At 41.9% G+C, this 24,512-nt stretch overlaps 1 protein-coding gene and 2 long non-coding RNA genes across 14 annotated transcripts in view; 2 read left to right on the forward strand and 1 right to left on the reverse strand.

Moving 5' to 3' along the window:
• The window catches only part of LOC708686 (uncharacterized), a 255,606-nt gene that overhangs the window by 146,487 nt on the left and 84,607 nt on the right, over nucleotides 1-24,512 (reverse strand). The gene's annotated exons all lie outside the window — the stretch shown is intronic.
• LOC144339960 (uncharacterized) lies at nucleotides 1,086-3,652 on the forward strand. Its single transcript, XR_013415588.1, has 2 exons — nucleotides 1,086-2,007; nucleotides 2,160-3,652. It is a non-coding gene; the product is annotated as an uncharacterized LOC144339960 (long non-coding RNA).
• Nucleotides 6,373-9,656, forward strand: LOC144339955 (uncharacterized). The gene is made up of 2 exons (XR_013415583.1): nucleotides 6,373-8,362; nucleotides 8,446-9,656. It is a non-coding gene; the product is annotated as an uncharacterized LOC144339955 (long non-coding RNA).

Below are 24,512 nucleotides of genomic sequence, written 5' to 3' on the forward strand. Positions count from 1 at the left end.
AATGCCAGGCAAGGCTCAGGGCCATCTGTACGGCCTTGCTTTCATGGCACCGTAAAGTCCTTTGTGATAATATCCCACTTGAGAGAGAGTAAATATTTATTCTAAGAATTAGATGTTTCCTGTATGACTAGATTTATGATAAGGAATGTGAGCAACTGTTTCCTAAGTTCAGTTACAGGGTTTCTTACAGCTTTGAAACAAATACTCCCTATCTTCCATGGGCTGAACTAAAATGTATCCTGGAATCCCAAGGCAAGGTATTTAAACCAAACCAAAAACTCTGTTACGGTTTGCAAACAATTATCTATAAAAACAGACTTTAAAAATATCCTGTATTTAAAGCAAAGCATACAATTTTTTTAAAGACAGAAGATGATGTGACTATAGCTATTAGAAGTTAACAATACCTGACTTAAAAAGTTTTCTATCTTCGTAATAGCCTCATTGTTCTTACTGACACGGCCGTAAATAAACCTCATAAGTGTAAACTTCAAAAATTTATACTTAGTAAGATAGCACTTTATCTGTTTTACATGGTAGAGTTTCATGTAAGATTTCAGTTAATGAAAAGATTCACTGCTTCCCAGAAGTTTGAAAACTTCTCTTAATGTTCCTTAAACATCAGTCTATGGCTGCAGGAGACCTGGAGAAGATGTTTGCATACATGTGTTCCTGGACCATTTTCCTCAGTAATTTCCTTGTACTAGGTACAAAGGTAAGAATCTAAACTTAGGCAAAAAAAAAAAAAAAGAAAAAAAGAAAAGAAACCACTAATTTAATACCATATTCATAGAATTTATTTAACTCTGTCTTAAAATTTCACGGACAATCAATAGCCAGAGCATCAGTGTGGCTTCCAGAATCTTACTTTATTTAAAATTTGGACAAAGACGATTTCTCTTGCATTCGGCCCCTATTCTGCATGATTTCTCAAAGTCAACATCAGGGTTTTTCAAGTATTTGCAGGCTCCTTCAGTTTGAGAAATACATATATACATATATATATACACACAAACACACACACACACATATATACACACACATACACACACATACATATATATATATATATATATATATATATATTTTTTTTTTTTTTTTTTTTTTTTTTTTTTTGAGATAGAGTCTCACTCTGTCACCAGGCAGGGATGCAGTGGCGTGATCTCAGCTCACTGCAACCTCCGCCTCCTGGATTCGAGTGATTCTCCTGCCTCAGCCTCCCGAGTAGCTGGGACTACACGTGCTCACCACCAAGCCTGGCTAATTTTTGTATTTTTAGTAGAGACGGGGTTTCACCGTGTTGACCAGGATGGTCTCGATTTCTTGACCTCATGATCTGCCCACCTTGGCCTCCCAAAGTGCTGAGATTACAGGCGTGAGCCACTGCACCCGGCCAAGAACCATTAATATTTTTTAAATTTAATTTGAAGTTCTGGGATACACGTGCAGGACATGCAGGTTTGTTACACAGGTAAACGTGTGCCATGGTGTTTTGCTACACCTATCAACCCATCACCTAGATATTGAGCCCCACATGCATTAGCTCTTTTTCCTGATGCTCTCCCCCACTCCCAGGGTGTGTTATTCCCCTCCCTGTGTCCTTGTGCTCTCATTGCAGAACCACTAATTTTTAACAGTAGTTATTGAATATCTCCTCCCACACTGAGCTACACTTCCCAGGGGCCTCTGCAGTTCTGAACTCTTTACAGTTTAAAAACAGTTTCCTTGCTTAAAAATATGGAAGTAAAACAGCAGTTGAGTAGAACCACGAATTTTTCAGATGGAAAGATACTCTGAAATGCAACTCCTGTGTGTTGATTTTTTTCAGGTATGGGAAATATATTTAAGAAACATACACAAGATGAAACAGGTTGTTGGCAAAGTGAGAACTCAGTAGCCAGGTTTCCATGGTTTACTAAATAAAGGGATCTAAGTTGAAATTCAGATTCTTCCACTCACGAGCTGTAGGCTCCTGATCCAATCCTATGAGCCCCAATTTCCTTATAGGTATAAACAGGAATAACGTAATATGTGTAGAATATATTATTCCTGTTTATACCTATAAGGATTGTTATGTAAATTGAATTGAAGACACTTAACTGTCTTCTACAATAGTGCCTGACTCCAAGTAATAAGCACACAATAAATGTTGGTTGTAGTTATAAACAGATTTTTCTTGTGGTTTTAGAAAAAGAGAGGAGCATTCCCCAGGTATGAGGTAGACTAACCAGAGACCTTTGTGTTTTGAAGGCAGAGACTGAAGGAATGAGGTGCTGGAGCCCAGAGTTGCGAGTGTGAAGGTTGTGGGCCTGTGGGAACAGAGCTGGAAGTGAATCAGTCCCTGGGGTTAGTTTCCCCAAAACTGGGAGGGGAAAGGATTAGGGTCCCATGAAGAGAAAAGCCCTGACCCACTCACACACGTGCAGGAGGCAGGATTCCAGATCAAAGTGTTGTCAGAGTGGAGACCTCAGTGAACAAGGGGTTGGGGGCACTCTGCAGGAAACCCCTGCGAAGCACTAACAGAGGTTCCCCCTTCTGAGAGGATGCCAGGGGGCTGGGCCAGGGACATGAACAGAGCAACCACATACGGAGGGGGGTCAGGAGTCCCTCTTCCCCTCTGGCGGAGGGAGGGATCGCAGTAACGAGAGTGGGTTTCCCACACACTCTGAAAAGCGGGAACCCTCATCAGATTTGATTTGATTCAGAAAAATGATTTAAATCAGGTTTAGCCTAAGGTCACACAGCTCTAACAGCAGAGCAAGAATTCAAAGCCAGGTCTGTCTGACTCCAAAGCCCTCACTCCTGTTGCCCAGGTTGCCTCTGTGTGAGCAAACTTGTTCAAGCATGAGTTCCACCAACTATAGATCACCAGCAGTGTCTTCTCAGGTGGAGTTCAGTATGTAGTTTTTCAATTAAAAATATTTTCTAATTAAAAAATTTTTGGTTTTTGGTAGGACTATTTGGATGGGCTCTAGACCAAGGGGTTGTACTTACAATGGCTTGCCTCTATTAAAGCTAGGAGAAAAGATTCTATGGTAAAGATTCTGTATTTTAAAAAACGCAGTGGTAAATAAAATTTATAGTAGGCCATTGGTTTGGACTGAGCTCCTGCACTAGGCCCCAGAGACCAAACCAAAATGGAGTCACTCAGGCTGAAGTCCCGAGCCACCAAGTGGAAACTAAGTTGTTCCAAGAAATCAGGAGAGAGAGAGAGAGAAGAGCCAAATCCTCAAAAAGGCCAGTTTTAGCTGGCATGATAAGGAAGTCCCCTCTGCTTTAACCTTTGTAAGGAAAATAACTCTGAAATGATGAATCACTTTTTGTTCACTGTTTTCTTCAGCCCTTTTCTGCCTATAAAACCAACCTCCTCTGCTCGGCTCATCGCAACGCCCACTGTATTTTATAGAATGAGGTGTTGCCGTACTTTAAAACAGCAAATGAAAGCCAATTCGATCTTTAAGCTAATTTTGTTGAATTTTGTTTTTTGACAGCGGGTCAGTCTTCAGTACCTCCAGAGATATGTTTAAATCAGACACAAGAAACAAATTCCTAAAGAAATGAATCCACCCGAGTAAAAGAAGGATGGTCATGCCTCTAGGTGTCCTGGTTCAGATGAAGTCCTGGCGGTAACTCAGGCAACCAGCCAGTTACGCTGGTGAACAGACCTGAGCCTATTTCCACTAGCTAGCACTCAGCTAATGCTGGCCCCTCCACATACCTTAGTTTTTAGTGGACAATCTGATAGAAACAGAAGTCCTGTTATATCCAGATGGGGGGGTCTTGATAAGGAATCTCTGAGGGACTAATCTATTTGATGTAAGCCAAAGAGCTTTTTCATTTTCAAATCACAGCTATTAACAAATGTCAGATTTATACAAACGAACTTAATGCCACATCCCCCCAGAAACGGTTTTAAATTAAGAAACATTTTCTAGTTGTGAGATGAATGACTCGAGCACATGTGAAAAGATCCTAAAAGGATTTCTACTTGTACTGCTGGAGGTGAATGACGAAAGTGAAAGGCCACCACAGCCCAATGGGTGAGGGGATTAGTGTGGGCTTCTTGCCTAGAACAAAGACTTCAGCAGGGTTACCTATACTAAAGACTTGCTGGTAGACCAACAGCATTCCCACTGTGTAGGAGCTTCTCGGAAACGCAGAGCCTCAGGGCTCCATCCCAGAGCCACTAAATCAGAATCTTTTAACAAGATGCCCCAGGGTTCTGCATACACAGTGAAGTTTGAGAAGCACTGCACTTCAGTACCTTACTTAAGTAAATGCAGATGCACTGTGCTTAAGTGTGGTCAGTTTTCTGTTCTGTTATTTCAATCATCTATCAGAGCTTTCTCATAAACTAAATGTTTCTTAAATATTTCAAAGGAAGAGACAGGCTATTACTCTCCATGGAAAAATGAGCTGATGTTCACCAATCTGTAAAACACTGACTCCAGATAAGCTGTGTCACAGGCAATGATTTCCTTGATATGTATTAGTATCATCAATGCTTTATTTTTATTTTTTTGTTTCTGATTGTCCCCAAATGACTGAAACTCTTAGAATTTAAAAAAAATCCTAAACCAAAAAAAAAAAAACATTAAAAATTCTATTTCACCTTTTACCACCCTTTCCCCTTCTATATCAAGTAATCAATGGTAGGTTAATGACTTCTTAAATATATTAATAAGGAGTTGTAGATGAATACAATCTGTAAAACAGAAACATACTTTGATAACAAAATCGTATCTTCCACTCAATCACCTCAAGCTTCTTGCAACTTATCTGTATCTAAATCAGATTTCTAAACCAGACCCTCCTTAGAACAAGAGACTAACTTTATTTTCTCTAGTCTCAGGTTCCCAGAGTGGCTGTAAGTAAAGGGGAAGAATACTTAGTGTTTACCATTTACATAAAACTTAAAGATATTTTCAAAAAATAGAATACCTTCTCCAACCACAAAAGTTTAAAAAGTCTCAATTACAGGAAAATTCTGTACTTTCAAATTCCAAACAAATTTTAAGTTATGTTTAGCTGTGTATGAACTGGGACACCAAAAGAGGACAACTGGATTATCTAAACAAATAAATATTACCACAAACAATAAAGGGAACACTTGAGTGCACATTTACTTTAAAAAGTAGCTTTATTGGCTGCGTGCGGTGGCTGACACCAGTAATCCCAGCACTTTGGGAGGCCGCGGTGGGCAGATCACCTGAGGTCAGGAGTTTGAGACCAGCCTGGCCAACATAATGCAACCCCGTCTCTACTAAAAACACAAAAATTAGCCAGGTGTGGTGGCACGCACCTGGCAGTCCCAGCTACTTGGGAGGCTGAGGCAGAAGAATCACTTGAACCCAGGAGGCAGAGGTTGCAGGGAGCCAAGATCATGCCACTGCACTCTAGCCTGAGTGACAGGGTGAGACTCTATCTCAAAAAAAAACAACAACAAAAAAATAAAAGTAACTTTATCAAAGTGAAGACATGAACTCTACTACATTGAAAACTTAAGTCTCCCATTCAATAAAAATATTTAATGAGTCACTTCCATATGGTAGTGTGGCATATTATCTTGGTGGCCCCTAAGGAATCATGCCTACTGGTGATCACACCCATGCTCATGCCCTCCCACACCAACTCTGGGCTGGAAGAATGTGACATTAGAAAGCATGATGCAAGCACAAGCTTCATGAGTGCTTGCATATTGGGGCGTGCCCAATAAAAGTATCTCTCAGAATATCTAGTGATATTCAGCTGCCATATTAAAAAGACTAAGCAAGCCATGTAGTTAGAAAGGTCAAAACCTCTCCACTGTCCCCATTAAGGTGCTGGACATGTAAGATGTCTTGGATATTTCAGCCCCAGTCACTATCTTAGTGTAACCACTCTAGATAATCGAGAGACCAGCAGAAGAACCATCCACCTGAGCCCTAGCCAACTCACAGACTAATGAGCAAATAAAATGACAGTTGTATGAATGCAGTAAGTTTTAGGGTGGTGTGTTATACAGTAATAGACAATCCAAACAACTCGGAAACGGTATCTGGCTTAGAATGCAAGAGACTTCAAATAAATCTAGGTTTATTTAGATTTTTAAATTCTTTAGTAGATTTTTTTCTACTTTCTGTTTATGACCTACAAAAGATAAGCTCATACTTAAGAGAACATTAAATGGTCTAAGTAGGGAGTCATTATAATCTACTTGAAATAATGCGGCTTTTTACATTAGTACAGCATTTTCTATCTATTATTGCTTATCAAATACACACTAACTTCTAAGACAGAGATTCTTAATTTGGGGGGAGCAGAGAAGAATTCCCTCTGAGAATCCAAAAAAAAAAAGATAAGGGTTCCAGAAACACATAACTACATGCATAGTTTTTCTAATTTATTTTTACTTTTTTTTTTTTTTTTTTTAAACAGATAGGGTCTGGCTATGTTATCCAGGCTCATTGTGAACTCTTGGGCTCAAGCAATACTCCCACTTCAGCCTCCCAAGTAGCTGGGACTATAGATGCACACCACCAGTCTTAACTTTACATATGCAGTTTTAAGGAAGACCATCTATGAATGCCAGGTTAAGAATCTATGTTTTCTAGGGAAACAGGTCTTACTAGCCTAGTTACACTGATAAGTAAACAGAATTCTGTGGAAAATGAGCTACCTAAGCTTATACAGCTAGTAATTGATAGGACCAGCAATCTAGTCCATCAGAGGATATACCACTAAACTCTTCTAACTTTAGTTTACAGTAAAAATGGGATTGCTGAACCTGGGAAAAAAATAAATGCTTCCCAATTTCCTATTTAAACAGTGTAAGAACTGGGGGAGGCATTTGAAGGCGGGAGAAGAAGGGCAAACTTGTTAGTCTACTAGTGTGAGCAGTAGATTTTTATGCCAACTGGAATCACTGAGATTACCCTTATGGATGGACTAGAGACTGGAGATTAAAGTCCACACTTGAATTTGGACGATACGATGTGCGACAAGCAAAAACATTACATATATTTTTTCAATGGTTTACTCATACTTGATTCTCTTATTCCTCATCTACTTCCAATTACTTAAAAAAATCTGTATATACACAAGATGAGAGAGCTTCTTTATATTATATTTAATTTTTTGTTGCTGTTGCTGAGACAGAGTCCTACTCTGTTGCCCAGGCTGGAGTACAAAACATTCCATATATTTTTTTCAATGGTTAACTCATACTTGATGAGAGAGCTTCTATTATATGTAATTTTTTGTTGTTGTTGCTGAGACAGAGTCTCGCTCTGTTGCCCAGGCTGCAGTGCAGCGGCGCGATCTTGGTTTACTGCAACCTCTATCTCTCAGGTTCAAGCAATTCTCCTGCCTAAGCCTCCTGAGTAGTTGGGATTACAGGCGCATACCACCATGCCCAGCTTATTTTTGTGTTTTTAGTATAGATGGTGTTTCACCACGTTGGTCAGGATGGTCTTGAACTCCTCCTCAAATGATCCACCCACCTCAGTCTCCCAAATACTGGAATTACACACATGAACTACCGCACCTGGCCTATATTTGAATATTTAACAATTAAGCTGAAAAGCTTCTTGATGACATATCTTTAGAGATGATTACCAAGTTACATCTTCCCCTTTTCCATATCCATGGGAAATATACCCAACACAGTGCTACAGACTACCAAAGCTGCAGTCCTGGTGCACTGCTAGCAATCTATTTCCTCATTTCTGACCCGACAGCTGCCACACTTAGATCAAAGACAGCAGGCCATCTGAGAACCCACACAGGCACTTGGCAAGTCTACAAAATGACTTGCAGACCAATGGGGATATCCATCTCCAATCTCAGCCTTTGACTAGAAAACTCCAATGTACAATCCATTTTTGAAAAGACAAAATATATACATTTTTAATATTTCTCTGCCTCTCTTGCCTCCATCTCCACTCATCCAAGCTTTACCCACTTTTCTGCTCTCTGCACAACTGCCACCTCTTGCATTAAAACTTTCCATAAACCATACCTTGCCTAAGATCAATCTCTGGGAGAAAGAAGTGAACTCCCACAGCACTCCATCTCTGCTGCTCCAATGGTGCCATCATTTTCCACCTTAGACAGTTTTTTGGCTTTGTTTTGAAGACAGGGTCTCGCTCTGTTGCCCAGGCCATAGTGCAGTTGCATGATCTCGGCTCACTGCAGCCTTTAACTCTCAAGCCCAAGCAATCCTCCCACTTCAACTCCCCAAGTAGCTGGGACCACCAGCATGAACCACCATGACCGGGTATTTTTTTTTTTTAATTTTTGTAGAGATGGGGGTCTCACTATATTGCCCAGGCTGGTCTTGAACTCCTGGGCTCAAGCAATCCTCCTACCTCAGCCTTCCAAAGTGCTGGGATTACAGGTGTGAGTCACTGCACCTCGCCTCTACCTTACATGGTTTTATTTCTTCTTTACGCAACATGAGCATAGGATTTGTGTGGTTTCATCTTTCTTCTAGTGCCTAGCATCTTGCACATACACAATGTGTGTATGTGTGTCTGTGCATGTATCCTGGAAAAGCATGTGGACAGACATCCAAATTTACCAAGCACTACTATGCCCAGGCACTATGTTTTACCTACACTGTTGCAAAAATCATCCGTCTTCACAAAGTCTCCATCAAATAGTCATTATCATCATTCCCATTTTGCAGAATAGCAAACTGAAATTGAGAGAGGTTAGTACTTGGCCAAAATCACAGATAGTAAATAGCAGAGCTGAGACTGAAATCTAGGCCTGACTAAGAGCCAAGGCACTTAATATAAATTTAATACCCATTCAATATGTCATTTAGTGAATGGCATTTCTATACAAGGTACTAGAATGAGAACTGTTAGGAATGAAGATAGCCCACGCTCAACAACTATAATATAACTATACTATAAAGGAGAAAGAGCAAAGTCCAAGAAAAGAGTCTGAAGAAATGCTAAGGATGCTCAGAGGAGTATGAGATCACTTTTGGGGGGAATGGAGGTAGAGATGGGTAGGAGTAAAGATAATCATGAAGAAGATGGCACTGAGTTGCAGCTTGGATTTGAACAAGCAGAAATTAGAGGTAATGTTAAACTGGGCTCACCTTAGTATTCTTCCTAAAGCAGCAAAGTGGGCTAGTAAATTACATTCAGTTATATTATCCTTGATAACAAAGACAATTTCATATACTTGTTTTTTATGCAGCATTCATTCTGGAAACATCCAGTAAATATTTACTGATTGAGAAAGGAGGAGAAAAGGGGGCAAAGTAGGCGAATAAGAAATATTAAATATTTCTTTGAATACTTAAATAGTTCAAACACACAGTTTGTTCCATATGCAGTCTGATTTTACAATACGTGTGAATTAAATCCTCTTCTAGTCATTAACAATCTTTCACTAAGTTGTATGTATTCTCTGCCCATAATACTGGAAGAATCTAGGTGAAACAAAAAATTGCCCAGTTTTTTTTCTCTGCCCAATTTTAAATCTTTATGTGTCCAGCGATGTCTGCGTTCAAAGTGATTAGGCCAAATCAATGTCTTATCAGTTTTATTCCAAAACTAAGTACAAATCCATTTTAATCTATCTGTACGTCAAAAGATTTTTCTCTAGAAAATATTTTTTTTTTTTTTTTTTTTTGAGACAAGTCTCGCTCTGTCACCCAGGCTGGAGTGCAGTGGCATGATCTCGGCTCACTGTAACCTCTCCCTCCTGGGTTCATGCAATTCTCCTGCCTCAGCCTTCCAAGTAGCTGGGATTACAGGCATGCACCACCATGCCCAGCTAATTTTTGTATCTTTAGTAGAGATGGGGTTTCACCATGTTGGTCAGGCTGGTCTCGAACTCCTGGCCTCAAGTGATTCACCCACCTTGGCCTCCCAAAGTGCTGGAATTACAGGTGTGAGCCACCGCGTCCGGCCTACATTTGTATTTTTAAAAGGTAAAATTAACAAAAGGTGCGCATCTACGTAAAAGAGAAAAGAGAAAAGTCAAAAGGAACCAAAAAGGAACCATCTACATGCAAGGCAGCATGAATAAAAATATAAAGCCAAATTTAACTGTTACAATAACATGTCAGCTCTGAATCTAAAGGAAAACGGGTGTTCGTCTAAGAAACGTGCTACAGAGAACCAGCCAGTTGTAATGTGCCTTAAGCAATGAAAAACTGTTTCCTCCTTTCCTCCTTGTCCTTTTGAAAAGACAACATGTCACAGGGAGACGTTTTTCTAACAGCCTCCGTCCTGGTGACAAATGTTTGCCAAGGGTGGGGAGAGAGGAGGGAGGAAAGAAAGAAAAAGAGAAGGAAGACGCCATCTGCTGACGAAAGAGAAAACAAGAGGAGGAGGAATTGGAGGGCGCCACTTCCGTATCCGTGTCTGAGAAATACAACGTATCACCATAAGGCAGACTTCTACTCAACATAAGGAAGAACTTTATAATAACTGGAGTAATTCAAAGGCAGAACTGATCAGGGACCAAAGTTCAAGCAGGCGGTGGAGAGGTCTACTCAGACAGAATAATCTTTCGTAAACTTCTCCCTCTTGAAGGAAGAACTGCCCCCGTTCAAGTAGAAGAAAATACTGTGCTTATTATTTTTCTCTAATTCTTAAATGTTTCAAATAATCTCGATCTTGATAATTCATGATTCAAAGGACTGAGACTGAAACGTCAAATAAACAAGCACACAAATATGCCTGACACCACCTGCCCCCACCCCTAGTCCCTGGGCCTTATTTCTGGGCTTGCTACTGGGCTCTCCACCGGCAGCCAGCTGCCATCGCTCTGCTGGAGGGTTGTGCCATGAGCATGGATGGGGCCCACATGGCAGGCAGAGCACTGGAGATTAATGCCAGCACCCCGCTACTGCCTGACTCTCCATCAGAGACTGTCCAGAGCTGATGTGTAAGTGACCCATGTGGGCTAACACTAAGGCCTGGTCCTTACACTGGCTCCCAGAGTGTCCAGCAAAGTTAGGCTCCAATTGTTTCCCTATCTTGCTTCCCTTAAAATGTTTCTTTTACCTTCCAAACAGACAACATGCATCTCTGTCTCAGAGGAACTCAATCCAAGAAAACACCTCACACCATGATGATACAAAGATGACATAATCTACAAAGCATAGAAGATTCTCATCTTGGTTTCTTAGATTTTCTAGCCACATATTTTAGACTCAGTTTTGTCACACAATTAGCAACACAAAATATACAGGTGTTTATACAACAAAATATTAATATAAAACAACAGTTGTCAGTCCTATGTTTGTGAAGACTAGAGAGTCCACTAGACTCATAAAAGGAATGATGAAGAATACTATCATTTCTTTCCATTTTTTCAGTTCTGAGGGTGAGTGACTCTGAAGTCAAAAAGAGAAAAATTACTTCAGTATAATGAAAAGAAATTCTAAAGCACCATTTTATTATGTGGAGAAGTTCACTTTCACAAACAATGACTGAAGGCTTACTGTGTGTTTCAGATGCTGTGCTTGGTCCTACCTAAAATACAAAATGAAGACCACCTAGGCCCTGCTCTAAGGAAGTCACTCTCCAGAAAGGGACAGAGACATGTAAGTAAATAATTCCACTCGAGTATTATAAGTGTAATCATTCAACCCTGGACAAAGACACTAGAGGAAGGTCTGTCTGTAGGCGGAAAGGTCTAAAAAGGTTTTGCCATTTAAAGTATCATGTGAACAAGGTTCCCAAGGATGCCTCTAAGAGCTGACTGGGGACTCCAGGAGCAAGAGGGGACACATGGGGTAGAGACTCAGCCTGGGAGGAAGAGAAGGGTGAAGCAGCTTTGTGCATTCATCTCTCCTTGGCTTCAGTTCAACAGATGGAAAATTAATAGGCATACGAAAATAAATAATTTTTTCCTCTAGATTATAAGATCCTCATGCTACATCAATAATTACTTACTTGACAAAAGTCAGAGACATTTTCTGTCTCAGAAAGAGCCTCTAAAATGCTGTGCCCTCATGAGTCACCCCGGTGGCATAAATCAGAGAAAAATTATCTGACTCAAATTGTAGTTACTGTAAAGGTTCATTATTACTTATTAAAAGCCCACAGGTCTACAGCCATGGGGAAAAAAAATCCTATTCTTAGAAATAAGACTTATTTTCTCATCTTCTGCATGTTTGGTTTAATTTAAACTTCTTCTTGTAGTTTCAATAGACATTGATGGCTGAGGCAAATCTCTCTTTCACTCTATGGGAGATGAGAGGCTCCAACGGGGACCAGACTTTGGAAACTGCACACCATCAAGGGTTTGCCATTAGAGGACTTCTCTTGTCTAACAGAAACAGGGCAATGCTACAACCTTGTCATTCTTTTCCTCCTCCTAGGCTATCAGGAAGAAAACTGAATATCCTTACATCCTGAGGTCAGATGTATGGCTTTCATTCTGAATGCAGTAACTTCAAATGTAGACACGTGAACAGAAAGCTTTGTAATAGAAAAACAGCATTGTTTCATTAGATGACTACAGATAGTATTTCATAAAACACAAGAAAAACACTCAAAATTAGCTCCGAAAAAGGTATGAAAGGTGATATTCTGATACTCAATAAAAGAGAACCTCTCACAACAATAAAATGATCCAATTTCATATACCAATCAATAAGCAAGGGTCTACTAACTTCACTGAGAAAGGAAAAAAAACCTAAGTTAAAGCAAAATAATTTGGATCTTAAGGATGTCAATAATGTGGGCCTTATAGAAAGTTCCAAAAAACATGCTTTCAAACCTTTAACTCCATGAAAAACAAGCATTCCCTCCTGCAGCTAATGAGCACGACGCACTCAAGGTAGTCGCCATGCTATGAAATATGGCAATAGCTACAATGTCATCTGTTTAGTTGTTCATCGGTTCATTGCTTAGGAGCCACTCAGAAGCAGCTGGGCGCAGTGGCTCATGCTTGTAATCCCAACACTTTGGGAGGCCAAGGCAGGAGGACAGCTTGAGTCCTGGAGTTCGAGATCAGCCTGGACAACACAGAGAGACCCTGTCTCTACAAATAAAAAAATTAGCCGGTTGCAGTGGTGAACTCCTGTGGGAGTTTGCTGTGCTTGTGGCCAATTAAGTGTTCCACTCTTGAGGACAAAAATGAATGAACCTGGGAGTCTAAGATGGGAGGATTGCTTGAACCTGGGAGGTCTAGGTTACAGTGAGCCATGATTGCACCACTGCACTTTCTACATTCTTTTGCAATAGGAGCTTATTTTAAGTCATTCTTAGACACACAAATAAATAAAAGTTAATTTTGGGGGGCAGTCTTGATCTGGATTCTTGCTTTCGTCTGCAGCAGTCCTGTTATTAAGCACCATCTATACCCAGGGCACTCTTTCTTTTGCTCATTTTACCCATCCCAAACCTTGGCAGGAAATCCAACAGCAATGCTTTCACTCTTATCCCATCCTAATCTCCAGATATCACTATGAAAGTCTTGAAAGTAAGGAACTCACTCAAGAAATTTCCACTTCAAATTGACTAATGGCACACTGAATGGCTCCAGCATACTCACTGACTGGCCTTTGGCAAGTGACTTAACCTTCCTTAGTTTCTTCAATCTGCAAATGAGAAGGCAGAACTAGATGACCTCAAAGAGCCTCTCAAGCATCAAAGTTCTGCTTCTATGAAATACGTATGAGCAAGCACACTCAAGTGTAGACAATACGGACTGGCAAACAAGAGCAAGTAGGACACCCAGAAAAGTCCCAGGCTGTCAGATTCAAATCTAGCATCTTCTCAGGAACTCAACCTACTCACACAACTATTTCTGAGAGCACTGTTAACTGCTTGTCAGCAAAATTCATGTAGTAGTTCCATAGGTCATTACTTTAAAAAAAAAAAAAAAAAATCTGATTTCCATGTTCAAGTCAGTTTCAGCAACTGGGTTAAATAAAGTTAAACGAATTTCTCAACATCCTAGACTTTTACAGTGCTAAGAGGGCATGTGAGTTTCTAGGAGAGGTATTGCAACACAGCATTCTCCCAAACTTAGTTGCCACAGCATCCTTTTTTCACAGGGCAAATCCTGCAGATCTTGTGTTCCTGGGAACACACTGGGAGTTTGCTGTGCTTGTGGCCAATTAAGTGTTCCACTCTGAGGACAAAAATGAATGGACTTGAAGGGTTACTCAGGGTCCCACCAGAAGGAGCCTTGGCTGCAGATCAAGACCCTCGTCTCCACTGCAGGTTCTGCTGCCAGCTACTTGTTTGCACTGGGCCCCATTAGCCACCTCCCCAGAACTGCTGGGCCCCACTGGCCTTCCAGGCATCCGCTGCCAGCTTCCTTCCCCAACACCCAGCCTCCTAGGCCCCCCAGCAGCACAGCACGGGGCCATCTAGGTCTCTGTTCTCCTCTGACTAAACTTTGCAGAAACACTGGCTGCAGGGGCTGCTCCCATGTCACAATCCAAATAATTGATGGCTTTCATTTCACTATCATCCTAATTTCTACATAATCACGTAATAAATATTGGGAACATTTTGGAATTATTGCATAGAGAATTCTAAAAAAAAAAATTCCTAATTGTCTTGACCTGTTCTCCAATGTAGATATAACTAAAGAAAATGAACCACAGTCTCTCTTCCAACTATTTTCTTTTCACAGAACTCTCCTAATTAGCAAACTACAATTAATACTAGAAATTAGAGGAACCACGTGGGATTCTTTGAAATAAAAAACAAAGCTCTTCTGATAAGTATTACTGACTGAAATATAGTTAACGTGTTTTGTCACTTTCAAAAAGCCACAAATGAATTTCTCTGAAAAACCCAACATCTTTATATATATATATATATATAAATCCACAAAATTGGGGCTCTGCCAAAACATGAATGTGGCAAAACCATGTTTCGCATGCCCTCCTTCAGTTTCATGTTAATCACTACAGCAAGGATTAAACTTTTGGAGACTGGAATTCAGAAAGGTCAGACAGGGATTCAGATGCTGGCCTAGCTGGGAAGTACTGAGGCAAGTTACTTAATTTTTCTTTAATCCCAGTCCCGTAAGTCATTAAAGGAAAACAGCAATACCCAGCTCACAGAACGGTTAAGTTTTAAGTAACATCAAGCTGAACTTGCCTCGTAGATTGGAAGCTACATTAATTAGAATTAGGTTTGGCTCAGGGTGGCAGGAAACCCCAAATATCAGTGGCTTAAACAAGAGAAGTTTCCTTCTCAGGGAAATGCCCAGGAAGGCAAGCACCGCACTCCACCCATGTGTGACCTCAACCTCATGGTCCAAGATGGTGGCTTCCACATTCCAGACAGCAGAACGGGAAAGGGACGGAGAAGAAAGGGCAAAGCAGGAAGACACACTGTCCCTTAAGGAAGGTTCCTGGAAGGGCCCACGTGGTAACTCACCTCCCACTGACCAGAATTTAGTAACATGGCCATATAGCTATGGCTATGAAGGAGGTCTCAGGTTGCTATATAAAGGGGAGTATGGACACTGGGGGCCAATCAGCAGGCTCTGCCACAGAACTCAGTAATGGCTCATCTCCTATCTCCAGTGGCTCTAGCTTCCAGGAGGAGTAACATTCAGCCTGTAGGCATGGTACAGCACACCAGTTATTTGAGCTGGCATCCGCCCCGAATGACTGGATTCCCATGCTGTCCTAGTAGTTAAATATTTTGCAAATTACCCTTGCCTTTGGGAAGCTCTGCCTTAAATTTCCACAACAAACAAGATTTCCTTAATAGCACATGCTGTTCGGGACATAAATTTTTCCCAAGCTGGTTAGTTTTCTTTCCTGAAAAGGTATAGAGCCTAGCAATTTGCTTTAATAGAAAAATTAATGGTGCTGAATTACAGGATTCAGTTTTCAAAAATGAATACTTCACCGTTAACTCTACAGACGCTCCACCTTGATGCTCCTGGACGCAGAAGTACGGAGGTGTGGTGGTGGAGGAAAGCCACTCTGTCTCCACTGTCCACGTCCCCACCCTGCTGTCCTTCCCACCTATTCCTCACTGACAGTACCTGTCAGCCAAGGATGGGGAAGGAGAAAGAGCAGTGTGGACTTTTAAGAGAACCCTCAGTGCCCATGTGGCTTATCTGTGGGCAGGCTATGCCAAATAAGCCACGATGCGTCACAATTCGATTTAAATTCCGTTAACGCTAAGATTCATTTTCTTTTTTTTTTTTTTTTTTGAGACGGAGTCTTGCTCTGTTGCCCAGGCTGGAGTGCAGTGTCGCAATCGCGGCTCACTGCAAGCTCTGCCTCCCGGGTTCACGCCATTTTCCTGCCTCAGACTGGTGCTAAAGCAGGGAGACCCAGACTTAAAATAATTTCTTTTCAATCTCATCTTTCTGTTCTAATTATTTGCAAGAGTTTCAATCAGCATTTCCTAAGTTGTGTTCCACAAGTGTTAAAAAGGGTTGTATTTAAAAAAAAAAAAAAATCAGTACTAGAAATACTTTTTTCCTAAAATGTATAAAATTTATGTAAGAAAAACAGTTTTAAAGCTTTAATTATTACAGAATAGCCAGAATCTAAGAAATGCTGTGCCAGCATCAGGAGAAGGTGTGCCCGGCGGCCTCGTGAGGGTTTACGCTCTGGCCACATGAAGCCAGCCCTATGCTCTCACTCAACTGTGCAATTCTTTCTGTCCTATGTGACCCTGGCTTCCTAAGTGACCTATTCTGCATTCTGCACATTTTAAGAATGTGTTTTATCTTTTCCTTCATTATTTGATTTTTTCTACTAATAAAACAAGCATATATTTACAAAGTATATGAAGTATATGAACACGTATACGGTGAAAAAGTCAATCTCTTTCACCAGTGTTCTTCTTGTACTGTTTCTGTTCCCAGAGCAAAGTATTCTGTTTCTTGTGAATCCCTCTAGATTATGTATTTCCTAACCATAAAAAGTGGCATAAATACATCCTGTTTTGTACACAATACAGAATGCATTTCCAATATTCTAATTTTCTGTCATTTTACAAAGCTTCAATGTAATTGTCAGCACTTGCTGTAATTAATGTTACTAAACGCTCTCGAGTTGAAATTGAACAGCAGCATTTACTGTTATATATAGGTGCTGTTTAACTATGTATGGACCTCACCAATTATCAGTAATAGTCCAACCCTTAAAAGCTATTGGCACCAATTTTCTTTCCCACAACTAACTTACTATGGAACACTAATTCTCAACAGACAGCTGGAAGACTTATGTCTTTTGAGAAAAGCATCAGAACCTCAAGTGGGAAGGGCATGAAAATGCAAGCTCTCCATCCAATCACAGAAATTCCGCGATGTCTTCCCTGGGAGTTACTGCTTCTCCCATCCTCTCCCGTGGAAAGTCACTGCATTTAATGACAGATGTAACTGAACCAAGTGCAGAGTGCAGCACTATATAACAGAGCTTCTGCAACAATGGAGATGTCCCCATCCATGCCACCCAACACCAGAGCTACCAGCCACATGGGTCTAAGGAGTACTTCACATCTAGTACAACTGAGTAATGTTTTAATTTAAAATACGGATTCAAATGTAAATAGCCACATGTGCCTAGTGGTCACTGAATTGTGGGAAGGCAGAAAAAGATATCAACTCCTCTTATAAAACAGAAGAACAACAGGAACTGTGTATGACTATATAGGGTAAGCCTAGCAGATTAAGCCCAAGTACATCTCCTAAGAATCGTCTTTCTTAACATATGCAAGGCAGAGTGGACCAGTTCCAAAAATAATTTGTTTAGTTAAAGTTGGAACAAGCATTAAGTTATGTTGCAATTACCTCTAAAATTTGAAATTAAAATAATTTTAATTTACCCAAACTCTATGCTTGATTATGCATTCTGTTTTACATTTTTCCTGGCATGACGTTGCATGTGGATCACACTAAATTAACAGTTTCCCTGTTAGGCGAAAAAAAAAACAAACTGCAGAACAGTATGTACAATGTTATGCCAACCATGTCAGTGTATATGTTTGTATAGGAATAGAATGCCTCTACAGCACTGCGATCTAACAGGACACTTTGTCAGAATGGAAACGTTCTACGTCTGCACTGTTCATCACAGCAGCCACCAGCCACATGTGGCCATGGCACACTTGAAATGTGGCTAGTGTGACTGAGGAACTCAACGGTTAACTATATTTAATTTTAATTAATTTAAATTCAAACAGCCACAAGTGGCTAATTACTACCTTAATGAGATGGTGTGAGGACAGAAGACTAAACAAACCCCAAACTTAAAATGGCTACCTCCCAGGGATTATGATTGGAGGGAGGAAAATAAACTTTTACTTACTTTAAATACCACTATATTGCTTGGATCTACTTATTTAGTTTTGTAGAACTGGCATGTAGAATGCATTAAACAAACAGATAAAAAGGGGAGGTATCTTAGCCAGCGTGGGCTGTTCTAACAAAACACCATCAACTGTGTGACACAGACAACAGGAATTTATTTCTCACAGTTCTGGAGGCTGGAAGTTCAAGATCAAGGGACCAACAGATGTGGTTCCTGGTGAGGGCTTTCCTCCTGGCCTGCTGTGCCCTTATAAGGCAGGGAGAGACGGAGCACTTGGGTCTCTCTTCTTCTTCTAAGGACACAAATCCCATCATGGGGGCCCTACCCACATGACCTCATGGAAACCTAACTGCCTCCCAAAAGCTCCACATCCAAATACCATCACATTGGGAGTCAGGCCTTCAATATAGGGATTTTGGGGAAAGACAAAAACATTCAGTCCATTACAGAAGGAGAAAGGGGAAAAACCAAAAATTCCTTCTCCTTTCTGTATTTTTCTCCACTCCATTCACTCAGCTTAATAAGCACTACAGAAACATTAGGATCTGAAATCTGGTTGTTTTCTGTTTTGTTTTGGTAGAGACAGGGTCTTACTGTGTTGCCCAAGCTGGTCTCAAACCGCTGGCCTCAAGTGATCCTTCTGCCTCAGCTTCCCAAAGTGCTGGGATTACAGGTGTGAGGCACTGTGCCTGGCCTGGTTCTTGAATAGCTGGAACAACGGCATTTCCAACCAAGCAGATAAGCAACCAAGTATCTGGACCTTAGGCTATTATAAATTCCAGTGTGATATAAATTCCAGTGTGAAACAATGTACTAGTGATTCAAAGTCCTCATATGTTTACACAATCTCTTGATGCCCCCAATAAATGAATGGAGGTGCCAAACCCATGCTAGACAAGCTGGAAATGACACTTTCCTTGTTACCTTTAACCATACCTGTTCATTGTTCATTGCTGTGCTGCAAGGAACTGAACTGCCTGAAAGTGGTCCCAGAAGCTCCGTCTGGGTTGCTTCAACCAACTAGCCTCTCCCAGCTCTTTCCTTTGGAAGCCAAAGGCACTTTATTCCAGTAGGAGAGGTCATATTCAAGTTCAGCTTCCCACCAGCCCAGTGGCTTCCTCCACTCTGAGTGTGGGGGTACCGGGGCTTCCCACAGATCCTGAGGTCTCCAGGTACAGGGATGCTAGCATTCCCAAGCAATGCCTGCAAACAGCCATCCCAAATCCACATATCCCGGTCCTAAGCAGCCTGTATGTTCACCCATGGTCAAAGCTGCTTTCTTGTTCCCCATAAAAAAAGGTTAGGGTGGTTGCCAGGGGCTGAGGAGAGGGAAAAATAGGGAGTGACCGCTTAATGGAAACAGGGTTTCTTTTATAGGGGGATAAAGAGGCTTTGGAACTAGACAGAAGGTTAGCTGTACAACATTGTGAATGTACTAAAATGCCATTGAATTATTCAATTCAAAATGGCTGATTTTATGTTATGTGGATTTTGCCTTCAAAAACTCATTAAAAATAAGGCCAGGTGTGGTGCCTCATGCCTGTAATCCCAGCACTTTGGGAGGCTGAAGCAGGTGGATCATCTGAGGTCAGGAGTTCAAGACCAGCCAGGCCAACATGGTGAAACCCCGTCTCTACTAAAAATACAAAAATTAGCTGGGTGTGGTGGTGCGCGCCTGTAATCCCAGCTACTCAGGAGGCTGAGGCAGGAGAATCACTTGAACCCAGGAGGCGGAGGTTGCAGTGAGCCAAGATCGTGCCATTGCAGTCCAGCCTGGGCAACAAGAGCAAAATTCCGTCTCAAATAATGAATGAATGAAAGGATGGCGGGGGCAACATCTCATCACTCAAACACAGAACTGCCCTGGTGGACCCCGTTCCTCCCTATTCTCAACCAAGCTTTGTTAAGATTTCTTTTTCCCTAACAAGCCTTGTAGAATTTGTCCTGAACCCTAGGGACCATGAGGGAACCTGCCTAACCTCTTCAACACTTTATCTTTCCAGTTGAGCCACGGACCCAACTGTTGCCCCGGAGTTTTTCTCTGTGAATAGTTTTTCATCTTGTTCTGCTACTTCCTACCACATTCCCCACAAGGAACTTTCACTCAGCATCCTACTGGAATTCAACATTGTGGGTAAATGCTATGTTCCTTGTCTGCAGTCGTGAGAAAACTCCTCGAGAGACTTTGACTAGAACCTTGATTGTTCTGCTTCAATCAAACACAGGGACTGGCCCTATCTGGACAATGGGTACAATCATTATGATTATGGTCAATTAATATCACCAACTCATTGTCTGACTAAACTGACAAATGGCTGGACTAGTGGAATTAGCTGATTGTTCTCCTTTATTACACCCTCATACAGCAACCCCTGGTGGAAATATTAGTAGTAAGGAGGTGAAAGTAAGGGGATAAAGACAAATGGATTTCTTCAGCCCTCCCCCTGCCACCTCTGCCACCTCTACTCCAGCCCCTGGTCATGCTCTAGAACCATGTTTCCAAAACAAATTTCACTACGAAATCCTTTTTTCATGGAACACCTGATAACATCTCCTCCTATTCACCTTGTTCATCCCTCACTTTCCCCATCTCAGTAAACAGCACTTCCCTTTACCTAACTGCTCAGTCTAGAAGTCTTGGAATTATCCTTAGTTCTTCTTTCATACCTTACAACTAAGCTATCAACAAATTCTACCAGCTCTATCTTCAGCGTCCCCAATCTAACCCTTTCTTCCAACCCCCAATGCTACTAACCCTGTCTCAGCTACCACCTGCCCACCTGGACCACCCTGCTCACTTGAACCACACCACACTTCCACTCTTGTCCCCAGCACACCCCCACTGCCCCCATAGCATCCAGTGACCCTTTACTATTAAAAGTCCTAACACACCTTTCCTCTGTCCAGGAAGGGCATCTCCTGCCACTGGGAGTCCAATCTAAACTGCCCACCACGACCCATCAGGCTTGCATGGACTGACCCCGGGTACCTTTCCAATTCCATTTCCAAATGCTCTTTTCCTTGTTGCCCACTCTGCTCCAGCGACATGAGGGCTGACAGAGGTGCTCCTTTGACCTGCCTAGCACTGTCTCACCTCAGGGTGTGACTCCCCCTGCCTGGAACGCTCTTCCTCTAACTGTCACCTGCTCGGAGAGGTCTGGAGACTTAGTGAAACCCAACTCTCTATCCCTCTACTTGGCTTTGCATCTCTTCACAGCATTTATCATAACCTGATATGGCACCCCATGTTTACTGGGTGCCCCGTACCCACTAGGGCAAAAGCTCAAACAGGCAGAAATGCTGTTCTGTGCCCCACTACATCCCCGGCACTCAGAGCTGGGTCAGGCTGGTGGGAGTGCTCAATAAATACTTATTGGATCAATTAATAAATAATTCTCATAGAATCATCTCTCAGAACCATCTACTGTGAATTCCTTGTCTGCAGTAAAACTACAGAAGCAAAAGGAGTCAATGTGGGAGAGAGTACTATGATGGTCAGAACATGTAAAATGGAAGCGCTCCAAAAAGAACTGAATCCAGGTTCACATCACTATTGCCAGGCCCTGCATATAAGCATTTTAGATTCCCCAGAAGGATGCAGAGGTGCTAGTTTCCAGATAAGTGTAATAGATTAAATCGGACTAAATTATCTTTAGTGATCTATAAAGTGGTTCCTACATGGCTTCCACGATAGATAACCCTTCCTTTTTTCCTCTGGCTGTAAGTCACTTAAAATTTCAAAGCTGTGAAATATTTTAAGACTTAAGTTTGAAGTTAGCTTTTAAGGTAGCAGTAGGCGAATACAATATTTTGCTAGAAATATATTACCAATGAGAAACACAGTTATAACAAATGCATTACAAAATAAATGAGGCTAGTATAATTTTCAGGCAGACTAAGGATGCTGTGTTACTAGTAATCATACTGTAACCAATGGAGAAAAAACCCAGCAATACACAAATGACTTTTAGCTAGTTACTTCTCCAATGCCTCACTATAAACGTAAAGCTAATATTCAACATGTAAATAGTCTATTCTTAGGACGTGAATTCTGTTTATCATCAGCCCTTTGAAGAAGGTGATGTGGGAGAGCAGAAAACTGTACTTATACTAACAGGAGTTAAGAGCATGGGCTTTACAGCCTCACCAAACCTAGACTGCATTTCCCACTCTGTGACTTACTGTTTAAGTGACCTTGAGCAAACGACTTCACTTCTCAGAGCCTCAGTTTCCCCCTCTGTAAAATGAGGATAGTCCCGGTAGTTTTTAGGAGATTTTTAAAGATTATCTGGTCAGGTACGGTGGCTCACACCTGTAATCCCAATACTTTGGGAAGCTGAGGCAGGCAGATCACCTGAGGTCAGAAGTTCAAGACCAGCCTGGCCAATATGGGGAAACCCCATCCCTACTAAAAATACAAAAATTAGCCAGGCATGGTGGTGGGTGCCAGTAGTCCCAGCTACCCAGGAGGCTGAGGCAGGAGAATTGCATGAACCCGAGAAGCAGGCTACAGTGAGCTGAGATCATATCACTGCACTCCAGCCTGAGCAAGACTCCGTATCAAAAAAATAAAAAAGATTATATAAAATTACGTAAATAAAATGCTCAGCACAGACTGTAGCAGTCTTTATTATATTCTCCTGGAATTCTACGCTGAGATGTTTCTCTCTTAGGGTCACCTGAAGGGCAGTGCTGTGTCATTCTCATAATCTTTGCATCCCCAAATGCCCAGCTCGGGAACATAAATCAATGAATTATGCCTACTAAACGTTCAGATTTTGACATGAAAGTCAACTGAAGAGATAAGAGAAGAGAAAAGAAAATGAGAGGAGTAACAAGATGAGTAGAGGCAGCCTTTGAAGGAGCAGTAGAGGAGCGGGCAGCAACCCCTCCACGGCGAAGAGGAGAATCAGTGATGCAGAGGCATTAAACAGAACAGATCTGAGGCTTGGCAGAGGGGGAGGCCAACAGGAGCTCCAGACAAGCCTGGGCAACTTAGTGAGACCCCGTCTCTACAAAAAAATCTCAAAAATAGGCAGGTGTGGTGTCATGCACCTGTAGTCCCAGGAGGGTGAGGTGTAGCTACTCAGGAGGCTGAGGCAGGAAGATCATTTGAGCCCAGGAGGTCAAGGCTTAAGGGGACTATGATCTGCGCCACTGCACTCTAGCCTTGGTGACAGAGCAAGACCTTGTCTCAAAAAAAAAAAGAGGGGGACAAAACTGCCACTTCAGTGCACCTTGATAATTCTCATAGGCACTGCTGAGCCTTGCAGAGGACCACACTTTCAGAATACTGTAATGGTGAAACCCGTCTATCAGGGAAATTCCTGCCCATTTCTAATCTGAAAGATGCTAATCAAACATCCCCCCATCCATGTGTGCAGAATACACGCTAGGGTACTACTTCTGCACAGTGTAGAACTGCTCAGCGCTAAGAGACGTGGGTACTGTATACGGCCTGGCACAGCATTCAACTAAGATGATAGTGAGAAGTCCTAGGGCCCGTGCAAGTGCCCACATTCATGCAGCACAAAAGAGCCAGGTGCCGCTCGCTCTGCAACAGACTCCAACCCTCCAGCAGAAGGAGGAGAACAGAAGCCCAAAATTGTTTTGCTATAGTTAAAAGAGAAAACAGACATCTGTGCGTGCCTGTTGACAGAAGTGAGTTTGACAGAGATGAAATCAACAAAGACAACTAAAAGAAAGGGCAGTGAGAGACACATAAAAACTAGGGGGTTGTCAGGTTTGGAGGCCAAGGACCAGGTGGGGACCCAGTGGCAGGTGGGATGGAGGGACCTACTGCAGGAGTGCAGTGGATGGGAAGGCAAGGAAGAAGATGACCTGCAGAAACCCTTCACCACGTCTGCACGTGAAGGACAGAAGAAACGGGCTGCTGGGTGAGGATGAGGGCAGAGGGGGATATTTTAAGTTTTGAAGCGTGGTGGCAAGGAGGTGCGGTAGCTCCTGTGTGACAGCCTCGCTAGGCTCTATGAAGTGGAAAATTGGATCATCTGTGAAGAGGAAGCGGGGAAGAGAAGCAGGCACAAGTCTGAAGAGAGTGGGCTAGGCTTGTAACAGTCACCGTGAAACCTAAGAGTGACAGTTAACCAGAATAACATGTACAATTACTGCATAGTGCCAAAGTGAGTGCCTGAAATTTGCGTGCACCGGTACCAATCTGCCCAGGTGTGTGATTTTCTCCCAGAGTGCTTGGCAGCCCAGGTACAAGAAAAAGGAACAAACGATCAGGAAA

Source organism: Macaca mulatta, chromosome 3 (assembly GCF_049350105.2).
Source record: "Macaca mulatta isolate MMU2019108-1 chromosome 3, T2T-MMU8v2.0, whole genome shotgun sequence".
Taxonomy (NCBI): domain Eukaryota; kingdom Metazoa; phylum Chordata; class Mammalia; order Primates; family Cercopithecidae; genus Macaca; species Macaca mulatta.